Source organism: Neomonachus schauinslandi, chromosome 3 (assembly GCF_002201575.2).
Source record: "Neomonachus schauinslandi chromosome 3, ASM220157v2, whole genome shotgun sequence".
Taxonomy (NCBI): domain Eukaryota; kingdom Metazoa; phylum Chordata; class Mammalia; order Carnivora; family Phocidae; genus Neomonachus; species Neomonachus schauinslandi.
In genome coordinates this window covers 111,565,943-111,581,782 of record NC_058405.1, presented here as the reverse complement: position 1 = coordinate 111,581,782, position 15,840 = coordinate 111,565,943, and positions in this window count along the sequence as shown.

Below are 15,840 nucleotides of genomic sequence, written 5' to 3'. Positions count from 1 at the left end.
TCCCCTTTACCTGTTTTGCTCACATCCCCAAACTCTGTCCCCTTTGGCAACCACAAATCTGTTCTTTATAACCATGAATTTTGTTTGTTCATTTGTATTTTAGATTCCACATATAAGTGAAATTATATAGTATTTGTCTTTCTCTTTCTGACTTATTTCACTTAGCATAATACCCTCAAGATCCACCCATGTTGTCACAAAGGGCAAGATTTCATTCTTTCTTATGGTTGAGTAATATTTCATCATGTATGTATATACCACATCTTTATCCATTCAACAATCAACAAGCACTTAGGTTGCTTCCATATCTTGGCTTTTGTAAATCATGCGTCAGTGAAGATAGGGGGGTCATTTATTTTTCCAAATTAATGTTTTCATTTTCTTTGGATAAATTCCCAGAAGTGAAATTGCTGGATCATATGGTATTTCTATTTTTAACTTTTTGAGTAACCTCCATACTGTTTTCCACAGTGGCTGCACCAGTTTACATTCCTACCAATAGCACACAAGGGTTCCCTTACATAGGCTATGGTTTATGTATTTTTAGGTTTAGCCTTCTTAGTTATTAATTTGAGTATTCTTATAAAGTGTGTTAGTAAAATCATTGATAGCCAGATTTCTAGATGGAAGTTTTATGGCTGGTGAAATACTTGTTTTCATGTTCAAGAGACCTCCACATGTCCTTGCAGTCCTTATAGTGATTTCACACATAAATGGGACAACGTTTACTTGATTAGAATACTTCATTAGTCTGAACATATCTCACCTTGAACTTGTCAAGTAATTGAGGTATTAATTTTCTTCCTTAGATCCTTCAGTCATGGACAAAGGGATGGTCAATAAATTATGTGATTTGGAGGAATGCAATGAAAGGAATTTTTAACACTTTCTGGCATGCAAAGCAGTGTTGCTTTTCTGACTGCCATGACCTTTTATTCCTATGACATTTTAAACTTTAGGCACTATAGGGTATTAATATTTAGTGAAATATTTTCCAAATCAGTGTTATTTCTTTTTTTTATTTTTTATTATGTTATGTTAATCACCATACATTACATCATTAGTTTTTGATGTGGTGTTCCATGATTCATTGTTTGCCTATAACACCCAGGGCTCCATGCAGTCTGTGCCCTCTTTAATACCCATCACCAGGCAAATCAGTGTTATTTCTTTAGATCAGTGGATGGTAAACTATGGGCCATGGGTCAAATCCTGCCTGTTTTTATATGACCTCTGGGCTAAGAATGGTTTTATATTTTTGTTAAATCAAATTAAAAATTAATTTTATAATGTGAAAATGATATGAAATTCAAATTTCAGTGTCCATAAATAAAGTTTTATTAGAATGCAAACCACATTCGATTACATATCCATAGCTGCTTTCACAATGTAATGGCAGCATTGAGTAGTTGAGGCAGAGACTGCAAAATGTAAAAATCTCTGGCCCTTTACAGAAAAGTTTGCTGACCTTGGTTTAGATAACCAAATGTAGTTTTTCCTTACCTAAAATATTCTAACTGAAAATCTCTCGGTATCTATTGAATCAAAGATTTTCACATTATCATCCTAAGTTTTTTTTACCAATAGTTTTATAAAGGATAAGAGGTATGGCAGCATTACTCCCACAGCAAGAGCCATAGCTGGGAAGATGATAGAATCATATGAAATGGTTTAGAAGTCATTCTCTTGTTTGGTTATCAAGTATGGCATATGACACGTTACCTTATATTTAATAGTCCTTCTGAATATCTTCAAAACTTTATAAAGGACCTTTTATTCACCTCAATGTGGAGCAACAGCAAGAAAGGGTACTAAGCCCTTTTACTTCAATCTCACCATATGCCTTATGAAGTAAAGACTACTGTTATATAAAAACCATTACTATCCATGCCCACTTTGTATATAAAAGATACATTTATAAACATAGTATCAATATATTTTCCTCATCTTTGTACTCAAAATGGGCCCCAGCAAGTATGAGAACAGGCGCTTCAATTATGGTCTTATCCAGGACTCTTGATTCTTGATGGACAATTGCACATAATATCTTTATTTGTTTTTTTTCCCCTTGCAATCTAGTTCCCAGCAGGAAATTTACTGAGCTGCCAACTTAAGATCATCTAATTGACTCAGAAAGAATCTGAATGAGTTTCTAAATATCCAACTGAAATCAATTGTGACTCTCTTTATTTTAGGCCCCAGGCAGATTGAAATTGAGACAATAAATGGAAGCACCTCATTCTGAAAGAATGAGAGTTGGCAGCTTCACAGCAAGCACCACATACATACACTCACGTACACCCATGCATATACACACACAGAACACACACACACTCATTTGCAAGTCTTATATTCAAAAAGAATACATGACCAGATATATGTTTGGCATTTTAAAATCTCTAGCTTTCTAAGATCCATGATGTCAGCAATCTAGAAAACATTTGATTCAGTAGAAGGATAATATTGAGGAGTGTTGGTGGTTGTGGCAAACTATGACTAAGTATAGTTAAATTATGTAAAGACTTTTGTGCTCTTAGTTTCTACCAAAGGTCTTGAGACTCTATTTTTTTTTTTTTTGTAGTATATTTTCCATTTTACTCACGGAAAAGGTTTTCCCAAGGTTCATCTATTTGTGTACATTTTATGTTTAAATGTTTTCATTAAATTCCAATTTGTGTGAAATAGAAACAACAAAAATTTCAAACATCATTGTTATGGGTTTAGTAGCCCATCTGCCCTTCTCTCCTCTTTTCCTAACAGAAAAGGAATGACTGTGAGAATAAACAAAGGGTTTAACATCACCCTTCAATGTTAGAATTTTAAGTCTCTGAATCTTCAGGATGGAGGGACCTGACTGTTGAGTTTTTACTGTGGTTTGTAATGATGACGCTATTAGAAACTCTGATGAGAGGTGAAGAATTATAGCACAAACTATAGTAAGCATTTAGTAATTACACAAACACAACATGAGCTATTGTTTCCAGAAGGAGGTTTAATGGTGGAACACAGAAGTCTGGTGCTGGGCAGAGAGAAAATTATTTCATTTCAGATTCTTACAAAGGAGACTTTTTTCAGCAGTGGAGTTCAACACACCCTATCCCTACCCCTCCAAGAGGAAAGGAGTGTGCTGAAGAGCTCCAAGAATATAGAAAAACACAACAGTCAGATTATACACACAAAAAAAGCCATTTCTGACTCAGCTAGGAAAGCAGAAGCCAGCATTTTGCAAATCACATTCGAGGGAGGAACATCGTTAGGGAAAATTTCAAGACAAGGCTTGGAAAGGAGTTTTTCCCCCAAGCCCAGTTTATGCCCTTAGACCAATAAATACCAAACAGAGTGTAGAACTGCAGGGAACACACTAGACCAGAGCACACTGGTTAATGGTTATTTTTAAGTGTTTCTCACTGGAAGTTGATACCATACAATTGCATAATTTTCATAGTTGTGTGTGATTATACTAAGCTAAATGTATTCAAACTTAAGGGATGTTCTTTTTAAGAAGATGGAGAGACTTAAGTATTAAAAATTGTTAATAATTGTTAATAAGTACTAAGACAATATTTAATCTTGATATTCAGTCTCATATGAAGAATATCAGAATATATGTAACATTCTTTCCCATTGTCTTCAAAATTACTGCAACCAATATTAGATATTTTAGGTGGTAAAAAAAAATATTAAACAAAACACACGTGTATTTAAAAGAGGATACTGGGAACCTGAATATCTTTTTTTCATAAAAACAGGACCTCATTAGAAGGCAACATTGTGAGCCAGGGGACACTTTGGCCCTATAGTCAGGCAGAGTTCCAAACCTGGTTCTTCATTATCCATCACCCTAAGCAAGGTACTTGGCACCCTAGATATTATTTCCTTATCTGTTACAAGGGATGTATGGATTTACTAGGACTGCCATAATAAAGTATCAGAACTGGGGTGGTTTAAAACAACAGAAATTTATTGTGTCCATTCTGGAGGCTAGAAGTCCAAAATCAAGGTATCAACAGATGGGTTCTTTTTGAGCACTTTGAGGGGTAATCTCTTTCATGCATTCCTCCTAGACTCTAGTGAGGACTGGCAATCATTGGCATTCCTTGTCTGTAGATGCATCACTCCAATTTCTGCCTCTGTCTTCACATGGCATTTGCCCTGTGTATGTGTCTAAATTTCCCCCTCTTTTTATGAGGACACCAGTTATGTTGAACTAAGGTCCACCCTAATGTCCTAACCTTAACCTGATTACATTTGCAATTTCTCTATTTCCAAATAAGTTCACATTCACAAGTATGGGGGTTAGGACTTCAGCATTTATTTTGGGGGACCCAGATTCAACCATAATAGTGGTTAATAATCAAATACCTTCCTCAGAGCAGTAAGGGAAGGATTAAATAAATTAATGATGCAAAGACCACTGAGAACAGGTTTGTGTCCATGAGAAAAACAGTTTATGGGCTCCCCAAATCCATCATGTTTGGCTTTGTAATATAGACAGACTCTGGGCTTTATCCACACCACAGCTCTGCTACCACAGTTCAACTCCACTTGTTATCTTGGCAAATTATTATTATCATTATCATGATTTATGACTTATAATGTTGCCTTAACATTGCTGCTTCTGTTTGGGTGTGTCAGCTCTTTGCAAAGCTTGATGCTGCTCATAAACTTTCTCTCTGTTCTAATTGTTCAAGGTTCTGCTTGGAAGTGGTATTGAGCTGGTATGAACTGGAAATTTGAGTGACTGTGTGAACACAAAGACAGATGGCAGGATCCCCACTGGAATGTGTGGCCAGCACATGGCTGCTATTTGTTTTCACTCTCTGGTAGTCAGCACACACACTGCAACTGTAGTGCAGCTGATTTACTTCTATAACTTTCCAGGACTATGGGGCAGTGAATAGCAGAGGTTACCTGGACAGGCTTATTTCTTAAAAGGGAGCAAAGAATCTAATTTTTTGGGAACAGGATAAATGAGGCAAGGTCCCTAGTGAGTAAGTAGAATATTTTTTATTTTCAAGAGAGACTTGGAAGCCAAACTTCTGCTTCTCATATAATTCTGACTTGTTTAACTTTTTCAATGTTTTCCTGTCATTTTTAGGCTAATTTCCGAGTTTCTTTGCATCCTTTGCAATCTAGTTCACAATGTGGCTCCTGAAACTTTTTCAGATTCATCCTGCCATCTTTTGCCTCTCATGTTACCAACTTTCTTGTGTTCCTGAAACATGTACAATTTCCTTGGAACAAAATTTCCTTCACTTGGATGGATAAATTCCACTTTCTTAAAACTTCAGCTCAGGTTACACCTCTCCAGGGAGTCTTCTTCATACCCCACCCTCTCCTCTGCTCCAACATGGAATTATTGGACATCTATCTTACTATTTCTCAAATTATGTTAAACTGTTTTCATTTTTCATCTGGACAATATCTTTTTTATTTTGAATTTTTGGATCAACAAAGTAGCGCTCAATAGCTTCTAGCTAAATTGAGTTTCATAAGAACAAATTTTTTAATCTACTTTTCTCTTTTTTATATCACTTAGAAAAATCAAAGATGTGAGATCCTATTTATTTCTCCTTTTAAAGAGCAAACTTTTTTCCTTCAATTTGGGAGGACATAAAAAATTCCTGGAGAACAAGAGGTAGACTAAATCATGTCCGAAATGCATTCATTCATTCAACAGATATTTACTCAGTATCTTCCATGCAATCCTTGTTCTGAATCATAAGGAACTCTCACTATAAAAGGGGCAAAACATGTAGAGATAATTTTAGTATGGTGGATGAGAGCACCAAGCAGTTACTCCCATACTAGTATAATCAAAGGTTTCCAAAACATAAAAAGAAAGTCTTGCCTTAAAACTAGCTGAATGAATTTGTTTCAGCTTTTTCCATTTTTCATATGTTCCATAAATATCTCTAATCTTGTTTTCACCCTTACTATTCCACTTAAATGGCTTTGTTAATGTCAATAATGACCACCGTGTTGCCAAATTGAGTGATTATTTTTCTTTTTATCTTATTCAACCTGTCAGTGAAATTTGTCATATTTTCTCATGCCTTTTCAGAAAAATTCTATTCTTTTGGTTTGTAATATACCTAACTTTCTTGGTTTTTCTACCATACCTCTGACAACTCATCTTCAGTCTCCTTTGCAGATTCTTTTAGCTGACCTAGAGGCAGATATACTGTGATTCTGGGGAATCCTAAGCTTCAGGACCCCTCCATCACATGGCCACCTTCCAAATCCCCGGACAAAGGGCTCACGTGGTCATAGGTTTTTGCAAAATTTGCAAAAGTAAATTATTTTAACCACAAAGGTTGAGGCAGTAGTCTCTTTCCAGTTTAACTCCCCCATCACACTTGCCATCGGGTTCAGTGGTATTGGATTATCTATGAGCACTTTTAGAATCTGGTTAAAGGAAAATTGAGTGGAAGATCTGTTTGCTTCGGATTTAGTGGGTTACAATTATATAGATCATAGTCATGTCTGTTTAGTAAGTTTATTGCCAGTTATCCCAGGGGCCGACTCACCTGCTCTTGTGACCTGAGGGTGCAGGGCAAAGGTAGTGCTGTGAAATAAATGTGGCTCTAGAACTGGATGACTATGGGTAGTGGAGGAAAATAAATGCTAGAGGAAAGACACAATTACGTTTTTATTCTCCCAGTGAAAATTAATATTACAAGGTCTTTATAATATGAAAAGGCAATCAGAAGATGCAAACAAAAAGTAGGAGAAATGAGCATTTAACAGTGGACCAGGTAGTTAAAACTTGCAAATATACAATTTCCCCAGATTTTGTGATGTTAGTGGTATTTACCTTGCTTTTTATATCTGAAATTTATTGTAATTAATTTATCATTCTAATGTGTCTAATTTTGTATTAATAAATTTTCATAATTATCTCTGAAGAAGTCCTCCCAAATTCCATAAGCCTAGTAAAACCTAAGTTTACTTGATTATTTGTTTTTTGGGTGTTGAGTTTGAGAAGTTCTTTATAGATCTTGGATACCAGCCTTTTATCTGTAGTGTCATTTGCAAATATCTTCTCCCATTCTGTGGGTTGCCTCTTTGTTTTGTTGACTGTTTGCTTTGCTGTGCAGAAGCTTTTTATCTTGATGAATCCCAAAAGTTCATTTTTGCTTTTGTTTTCCTAGCCTTTGGAGATGTGTCTTGAAAGAACTTGCTGTGGCCAATGTCAAAGAGGTTACTGCCTATGTTCTCCTCTAGGACTTTGATGGAGTCCTGTCCCACATTGAGGTCTTTCATCCATTTTGAGCTTATCTTTGTGTGGTGTAAGTGAATGGTTGAGTTTCATTCTTCTGTATATAGCTGTCCAATTTTCCCAGCACCATTTATTGAAGAGACTGTCTTTTTTCCACTGTATATTTTTTCCTGCTTTGTCGAAGATTATTTGACCATAGAGTTGAGGGTCCATATCTGGGTTCTCTATTCTGTTCCATTGGTCTATATGTCTGTTTTTGTGCCAGTACCATGCTGTCTTAGTGATCACTGCTTTGTAATATAGCTTGAAATTGGGCAACGTGATGCCCTCAACTTTGTTTTTCTTTTTCAACATTTCCTTGGCGATTCAGGGTCTTTTCTGATTCCATACAAATTTTAGGATTGTTTGTTCCAGCACTTGGAAAAATGTCATTGGAATTTTGATCAGGATGGCATTGAAGCTATAGATTGCTCTGGGTAGCATACACATTTTAATGATGTTTATTCTTCCAATCCATGAGCATGGAAAATTTTTCCATCTTTTTGTGTCTTCCTGAATGTCTTTCATAAGTGTTCTGTAGTTCCTAGAGTATAGATCCTTTACCTCTTTGGTTAGGTTTATTCCAAGTTATCTTACGGTTTTTGGTGCTATTGTAAATGGAATCGTTTCTCTAATTTCTCTTTCTACAGTTGCATTTTTAGTGTATAAGAAAGCAACTGATATCAGGCTCCCCGCTCAGCGGGGAGTCTGCTTCTGCCTCTGAACCTCTCTCCTCTCGTGTTCTCTCTCTCATTCTCTTTTTCTCAGATAAATAAATAAAATCTTAAAAAAAAATTCAAAAAAAAATTCAAAAAAAAAAAAGCAACTGATTTCTGTGCATTGATATCGTATCCGGCCACATTACTGAATTGCTGTAAGAGTTGTAGTAATTTGGGGGTGGAGTCCTCTGGATTTTTCACATAAAAAATGGGCAGAAGATATGAACAGACACTTCTCCAAAGAAGACATACAAATGGCTAACACACACATGAAAACATATTCATCATCATTAACCATCAGGGAAATTCAAATCAAAACCACATTGAGATACCACCTTACACCAGTTAGAATGGCAAAAATGGACAAGGCAAGAAACAACAAATGTTGGAGAGATTGTGGAGAAAGGGGAACCCATTTACGTTGGTGGGAATGCAAGTTGGTACAGCCACTTTGGAAAACAGTATAGAGGTTCCTCAAAAAATTAAAAATAGAGCTATCCTATGACCCAGCAATTGCACTACTGGGTATTTACCCCAAAGACACAGATGTAGTGAAAAGAAGGGCCATATGCGCCCCAATGTTCATAGCAGCAATGTCCACAATAGCCAAACTGTGGAAAGAACCGAGATGCCCTTCAACAGACAAATGGATAAAGACGATGTGGTCCATATATACAATGGAATATTACTCAGCCATCAGAAAGGATGAATACCCAACTTTTACATCAGCATGGATGGGACTGGAGGAGATTATGCTAAGTGAAATAAGCTAAGCAGAAAAATTCAATTATCATATGGTTTCACTTATTTGTGGAACATAAGGAATAGCATGGAGGACATTAGGAGAAGGAAGGGAAAAATGAAGGGGGGGAAATCAGAGGGGGAGACAAACCATGAGAGACTATGGACTCTGAGAAACAAACTGAGGGTTTTAGAGGGGCGGGGGTGGGTGGATGGATTAGCCCGGTGATGGGTATTAAGGAGGGCACGTACAGCATGGAGCACTGTGTGTTATACGAAAACAATGAATTGTGGATCACTACATCAAACACTAATGATGTATTGTATGGTGATTAACATAATATAATAAAATTAAATAAAAAAAAAAACTAAGTTTACTTCTGAGTCACCCATGACTGCCATCTTAGCCTACACATTTTTAAATCCTTTCCTAGGTGATATTGCCCATTCTCATAGTTTTAAGAACTATTTATATGCACATTTGTTGATTGATTTGATTGATTTTTTTTAAAGATTTTATTTATTTATTTGACAGATAGATAGAGAGCACAAGTAGGCAGAGAGGCAGGCAGAGGGAGAGGGAGAAGCAGACTCCCCGCTTAGCAGGGAGCCCGACGTGGGGCTCCATCCCAGGACTCCAGGATCATGACCTGAGCAGAAGGCAGCCGCTTAACCGACTAAGCCACCCAGGCGCCCCTGATTTGATTGATTTTGATCATGAAAGAGCTGGAACCTGGAATATTTTTAAATTACCTTTTTAATTTTTATTAGATTTTTAAACAATAAAAATAATTCCATTTTTTTTTTTAAATTCTCTCCTCAGGGGAAAGAGGGAACCATAATTTTTAGCTTCCTTAAATGCTTACATTATTTATTCATGTTGAAATGTCTAGATATATATGTCTCTATCTCTGTATGTATGTCTATATCCACACTCACACATGTATACACACATGTTATCTATATATGTATATATGTATACATATATATGTACCATAGATATACACACAAATATTTGGATATAAATAAACACACATATACAAACATATAAAATATGAAAATAGGATTGTTTTAGAAATATATATAACATCATCAGTTTATTTCCATGTCAGACCATACAGACCTAATTCATTCTTTCATTCCCTTTAATGACTGCAATTTTTAACTGGTAGAACCATTTTATATTATTGGAAGGAGTAAGGGAGATCTCTACCTCAGAGCTCTATCAAGCTAGATGATTACTGGTGACCTTACCCATATGCTATTGCAAGCATATACTTAATGTGGGATTTAATATGTGGCAAGGGAGCAAAATCAGAAAGCTGAGGGTTGATTTGTTAACTAAAGAGTCTTAAAAACAAACAGTTGGGTGGACAAGTTTTTCTTTCTGATTTCTGATTCATTTGGCACTTGACTTTTATTAAAGGGTGACATTGAAGGTAGCCTTCAGGACAATATTTGTTTTGTCCCTAAGGCTAGCAGAATAGGCTATGAACTCTGGTTCCAATTCAAAGTATAACCCTTAGAAAATGATCCAACCTCGGGGCGCCTGAGTGGCTCAGTTGGTTAAGCGGCTGCCTTCGGCTCAGGTCATGATCCTGGAGTCCCTGGATTGAGTCCCGCATCGGGCTCCCTGCTCGGCGGGGAGTCTGCTTCTCCCTCTGACCCTCCCGACCCTCCCCCCTCTCATGCTCTCTCTCTGTCTCTCTCTCTCTCAAATTAAAAAAAAAAAAAAGAAAATGATCCAACCTCTTTACTCCCCCTCATGTCATCTTCTCTAAATTTTTAAATTACACAGCAGTTAGATCTTAAAGAATACAATTAAATACATTATTTCAGGGCTTATGATGATCTGAGAAATAAACAGTTCTTTTGTTTTTATATGTTTAACTAAATTAGATAAGTGCAACCTGCCAACCCCTTTAGCATTTGAATTTTAAGATGAGGAAGCAATTCTGGGGGAAAGGAAGTTTTCAGAAGCAGGTGTAGAGACATGGAAGTAGGCTGGAACTGACTGAAAGAAGACAGATTTATTGGCAGGTTGGTAAGAGTCTGGAACACTTGGAAGGGGTTACAAATATTCTTCAGCGAGAAGAGGGACTCCAATTAGTAGCATAGATATACTTTGAATTCATTCCACAGGGTTGCTGTACTGATTCAGAATCATCAACAGCTTTACTTTGTATGTATATATGCAGGCATTATTTATTTCAGTTAATTATGGTATCAAATCTTTTAACCTTTTGGTTTTTATATATACCCTATCTTTGTAGCATTTTTTCTTTTATCTATTACATTCCAGAGAAAAGCAATTATTTGGGGTCAATATATAGACTTTGGTCTGTCAAGTATTGAATTTGGATCCTCCATAAGTACAAGGTTTACCTTCAACTTGGCCTTTGATGCACATTTGCAGGTAAATGGGAGAGATGCATGTATGGGAGGTTTAGGAGAGACTATTAACTGTGCATGGGATATGGTTGGATTTATCACAGAATAAAGGCACCCTGATAAGAAGCAAAAGTGAGAGGAAGTCAGAGTGTATAAGCAGATAATAACTGATACTGTGCAGAGTAAAGGAGTGCTACTGAAAAAGTGTGTGCATCATGGCATGTCTGAATGTCTTTTACCTCTTGTACATGCTTGTGTATTTGTGTCTTCCTGCCTATGTATGTGTCTATTGTGTTTTTACATATTTATGTGAAGAACAAATGGGTTCATCCAAGTGAATTCTGAGACCTCTTCAAGGTCTGGAGTTCTATAACTCTGTGATTCTGTGTTCATATATGTCGGTGTATGTCTGGTATAAATGTATTCTGTGTGTTTATTTGTTGCACTGTATATGCATGGTTGCACTGCAGGTTAGTGGGAAGAAGTCTCTCCCTCATCCTGTGACCTCACTGGAGTCAAGCAGATGAATGTCTGACTTGCTTTCTTGCTTCTGGCCATGCTTGGAACTGTCAAACCTTGGGAATTGTCATGGAGTGAATCAAAGTTGATAGCAACTGTGATGATGGTTAATTTTATGTGTCAACTTGTCTGGGCCACATGGTGTCCAGATATTTGGTCAAACATTATTCTGGGTATATCTGAGGGGTTTTGGGGATTAGATTAACATTTGAATCAGTAGACCGAGTTAAGCAGATTGTTCTCCCCATGTGGGTGACCTTCATTTAATTAGTTGAAGGCCTAATTAGAACAACAAAAACAAACAAACAAAAACTGACCATCCCATGACTAAGAGAGAACTCTGCCTGCTTGATTGTTTGAGCTGGGACATCCACATTGGTCTTGACCTGCTTTCAGACTCAAACTGCATCATGAGCTGCTCTTGGATCTTGAAGACTGCCAGCTAGAATTGAAACTACATCACTGTCTTTCTTGGGTCTCCAACTAGCTGACTGCAGATCTTGGTACTTTTCAGCCTCCTTAATCACATGAGCCAATTCCTTGATTTTATATTTATATATACATTTATATATTGCATTTAATATGTATGTAAAATATACTTTATATTTTGTATATTATGTATTAAATATATATAAATATAAAATATGTTATAAGTGTATTTATAATGTATGAATAATAAATATATATGTTCTATATATGTGTATAAGTATATATATATCTCCTATTGGTTCTGTTTCTTTGGAAACTGACTAATAAAGCACCCAAAAAACCTGTCAGGATGTGGTATGCTTCTGGAAACTTGCTTAGCAATGGGACTTTAAGAGTGGCTTCTGGGGAAGCCTAGACAGAGGAAGGGAGGAGGGTCTGAGTGATTCACAACTCCCTTCCACCTCTTCCACCTGGCATTCGTTCAAGAAAGGAGGCAACTCAAATCAAGATTATAGTCATTTGGACTTGCCTAAAATATGTGCAAGGGAACTTTCAAACATATGTGAGGAGTGGCCCCTAAATTTCTTTTACCTAATAACGGCCCATTCCGGAATGAATTATTATTTCCCCTGCATAGTCCCTTCTTTTTCTATTTATCCCTCACCTTCACCCTGAAATATAACTATGTATTTAAGCCTCTTATGGTTTTGACATTCCTAAATAATTCAAATGTTAGAAATGGGAATAAATTGAGGTATTTTTAAAGAAGGTCTTATAGAAAGTATTTCTTTGTCAATTTCTAATTTGTTTTGACTTAGATAACATGTTCCAAGGCAGATTTTTCAATCTCATGAAACAGTATTGGAAAAAATGAAATGAGATGTTTCAGTCCTTCTACTTTCTCTCATCACATTTTCCTATATTTTAACTGCATAGAAGAATGCCAAACTAAAAAGCTACAACCCATTCTAGAAGGAACATTGATCCTTTACCAGGACTTTGACATGTTTCTGGGCTCTTCTAGCCAGGGATTCATTGGGATTGTGATAAGCCACATAGCGCTTGCAGAAAAGAAACTGGAATCTGATTATTAGAAGGTGGTTACATTTAATTCAACACTCAACATCTCTGAGCTGGAGATAGAATTTCTTGGTGGCTCTTCCTTTGGCCACATGGCCCAGATCTAGATGTGCACCAGTTCTTTCAGTGATTTCTTTCTCACTTAAGAATGATCCCTTGCTCTCAAGACAGGAGACAGCATCTTCTAATGCTTGAATATTTTATGTTTTTATTTGTTAGTTTTATTATTTATTTAGTGAGTAAAGCAATAGAAGTTTATTAAGTAAAGATATAGAAAAAGCTCTCAAGAGTGGGAGGGGTCCGGACAGCATTACCGATGAGGGCCTTTAGGGTTGGTCTTTATAGAAAGCTAACCAGGGAACTTAAATCCTTTTAACATCTCTATTTATAACACCTTCAATGGCTTACTTCCTTTTTAGGGTCTGGTTATTCTTTGTTGGCCACAGGTGATTATCATAAACACACCCACCCCACACGACCCACTCCACATGCCTAGGACAAGGTGGTCCTCCACCCATGCCTAGGGCAGGGTGGTCCTCCACCCCACAGTTTTAATTTTTCATGCTTTTTTAAAGATCTTCCATATATTTTTATCTTATTATTATTTTTCATTTTAATCCCAGTATAGTTAACATACAGTGTTATTATAATTTCAGGTGTACAATATAGTGATTCAACAATTCTATACATTATTAAGTGCTCATCATAATAACTGTTCTCTTAATCCCCCCTCATATTTCACCCACCCACCCACCCATCTCCTCTCTGGTAGCCATCAGTTTGTTCTCTATTATTGTTAAGAGTCTGTTTTTGGTTTCTCTCATTTTTTTCTCCTTTACTCATTTGTTTTGTTTCTTATATTCCACATATGAGTAAAATCAGATGGTATTTTTCTTTCTCTGACTGACTTATTTTGCTTAGCATTATATTCTCTAGCTCCATCCATGTTGTTGTAAATGGCAAGATTTCATTCTTTTTTTGTGGCTGAGTAATATTCCATTGTATATATTCTTTATCTATTCATCTATCCATGGACACTTGGGCTGCTTCCATAATTTGGCTATTGTAAATAATGCTGCAAGCAGTGCATATATAATTTCAAATTAGTGTTTTTGTATTCTTTGGGTAAATACCCAGTAGTGGAATTACTGGAACATATGGTAATTCTATTTTTAATTTTTTGAGGAACTTCCATACTGTTTTCCATAATGACTGCACCAACATGCATTCTGACCAACAGTGCAGAAGCATTCCATTTTCTCCACATCCTCACCAACACTTGTTTCTTGTGTTTTTGATTTTAGCCATCTGGCAGGTTTGAGGTGATATCTCATTGGGATTTTGATTTGCATTTCCCTGATAATAAGTGATGATGAGCATATTTTCATGTGTCTGTTGGCCATCTGTAGATCTTCTTTGGGGAAATACCTGTTCATATCTTATGCCCATTTTTTAATTGGATCATTTGGAGGGGTTTTGTGTGTGTGTGTGTGTGTGTGTGTTGGGTTGTATAAGTTCTTTACATATTTTGGATACTTATCCTTTATTAGATTTAGCATTTGCAAATATCTTCTCACATTCAATAGGTTGTCTTTCCATTTTGCTGATTGTTCCCATTGCTGTGAAGAAGGTTTTTATTTTTTTATTTTTATTTTTTAAGATTTTATTTATTTATTTGACAGAGACAAAGCGAGAGGGAGCACAAGCAGGGGGAGTGGGAGAGGGAGAAGCAGGCTCCCTGTGGGACTCGATCCCAGGACCCTGGGATCATGACCTGAGCCGAAGGCAGCCGCTTAACCGACTGAGCCACCCAGGCACCCAAGAAGGTTTTTATTTTGATGTAGTTCCAGTAGTTTATATTTGCTTTTTTTCCCCTTGCCTCAGGAGACATAGCTAGAAAAAATGTTGCTATGGCCAATGTCAGAGAAATTACTGCTCTCTTGTAGGATTTTTATGGTTTCAAGTCTCACATTTAGGTCTTTAATCCACTTTGAGTTTATTTTTGTGTATGGAGTATGAAAGTGGTCCAGGTTCATTCTTTTGCATGTTGCTGTTCAGTTTTCCCCACACCATTTGTTGAAGAGACTGTCTTCCCCATTACATATTCTTGCCTTCTTTGTCAAAGATTAATTGATTTATAATTGTGGTTTTATTTCTGGGTTGTCTATTCTGTTGCATTGATCTATGTGTCTATTTTTGTGCCAGTACCATGCTGTTTTGATTAATACAGCTTTGTAGTATATATGGAAATCTGGGATTTTGGTACCTCAAGTTTTGTTCTACTTTTTCAAGATTGCTTGGATTATTTAGGGTCTTTTTGTGGTTCCATACAAATTTTAGGATTGTTTGTTATGGTTCTGTGCAAAATAGCTATTTTTTTTAATGTTATGTTAGTCACCATACAGTACATCATTAGTTTTTGATGTAGTGATCCACAATTCATTGTTCGCATATAACACCCAGTGCTCCATGCAATACGTGTCCTCCTTAATACCCATCACCAGGCTAACCCATCCCCCCATCCACCTCCCTTCTAAAACCCTCAGTTTGTTTCCCAGAGCCCATAGTCTCTCATGGTTTGTCTCCCCCTCTGATTTCCCCCCCTTCATTTTTCCCTTCCTTCTCCTAATGTCCTCCATGCTATTTCTTACGTTCCACAAATAAGTGAAACCATATGATAATTGACTTTCTCTACTTGAC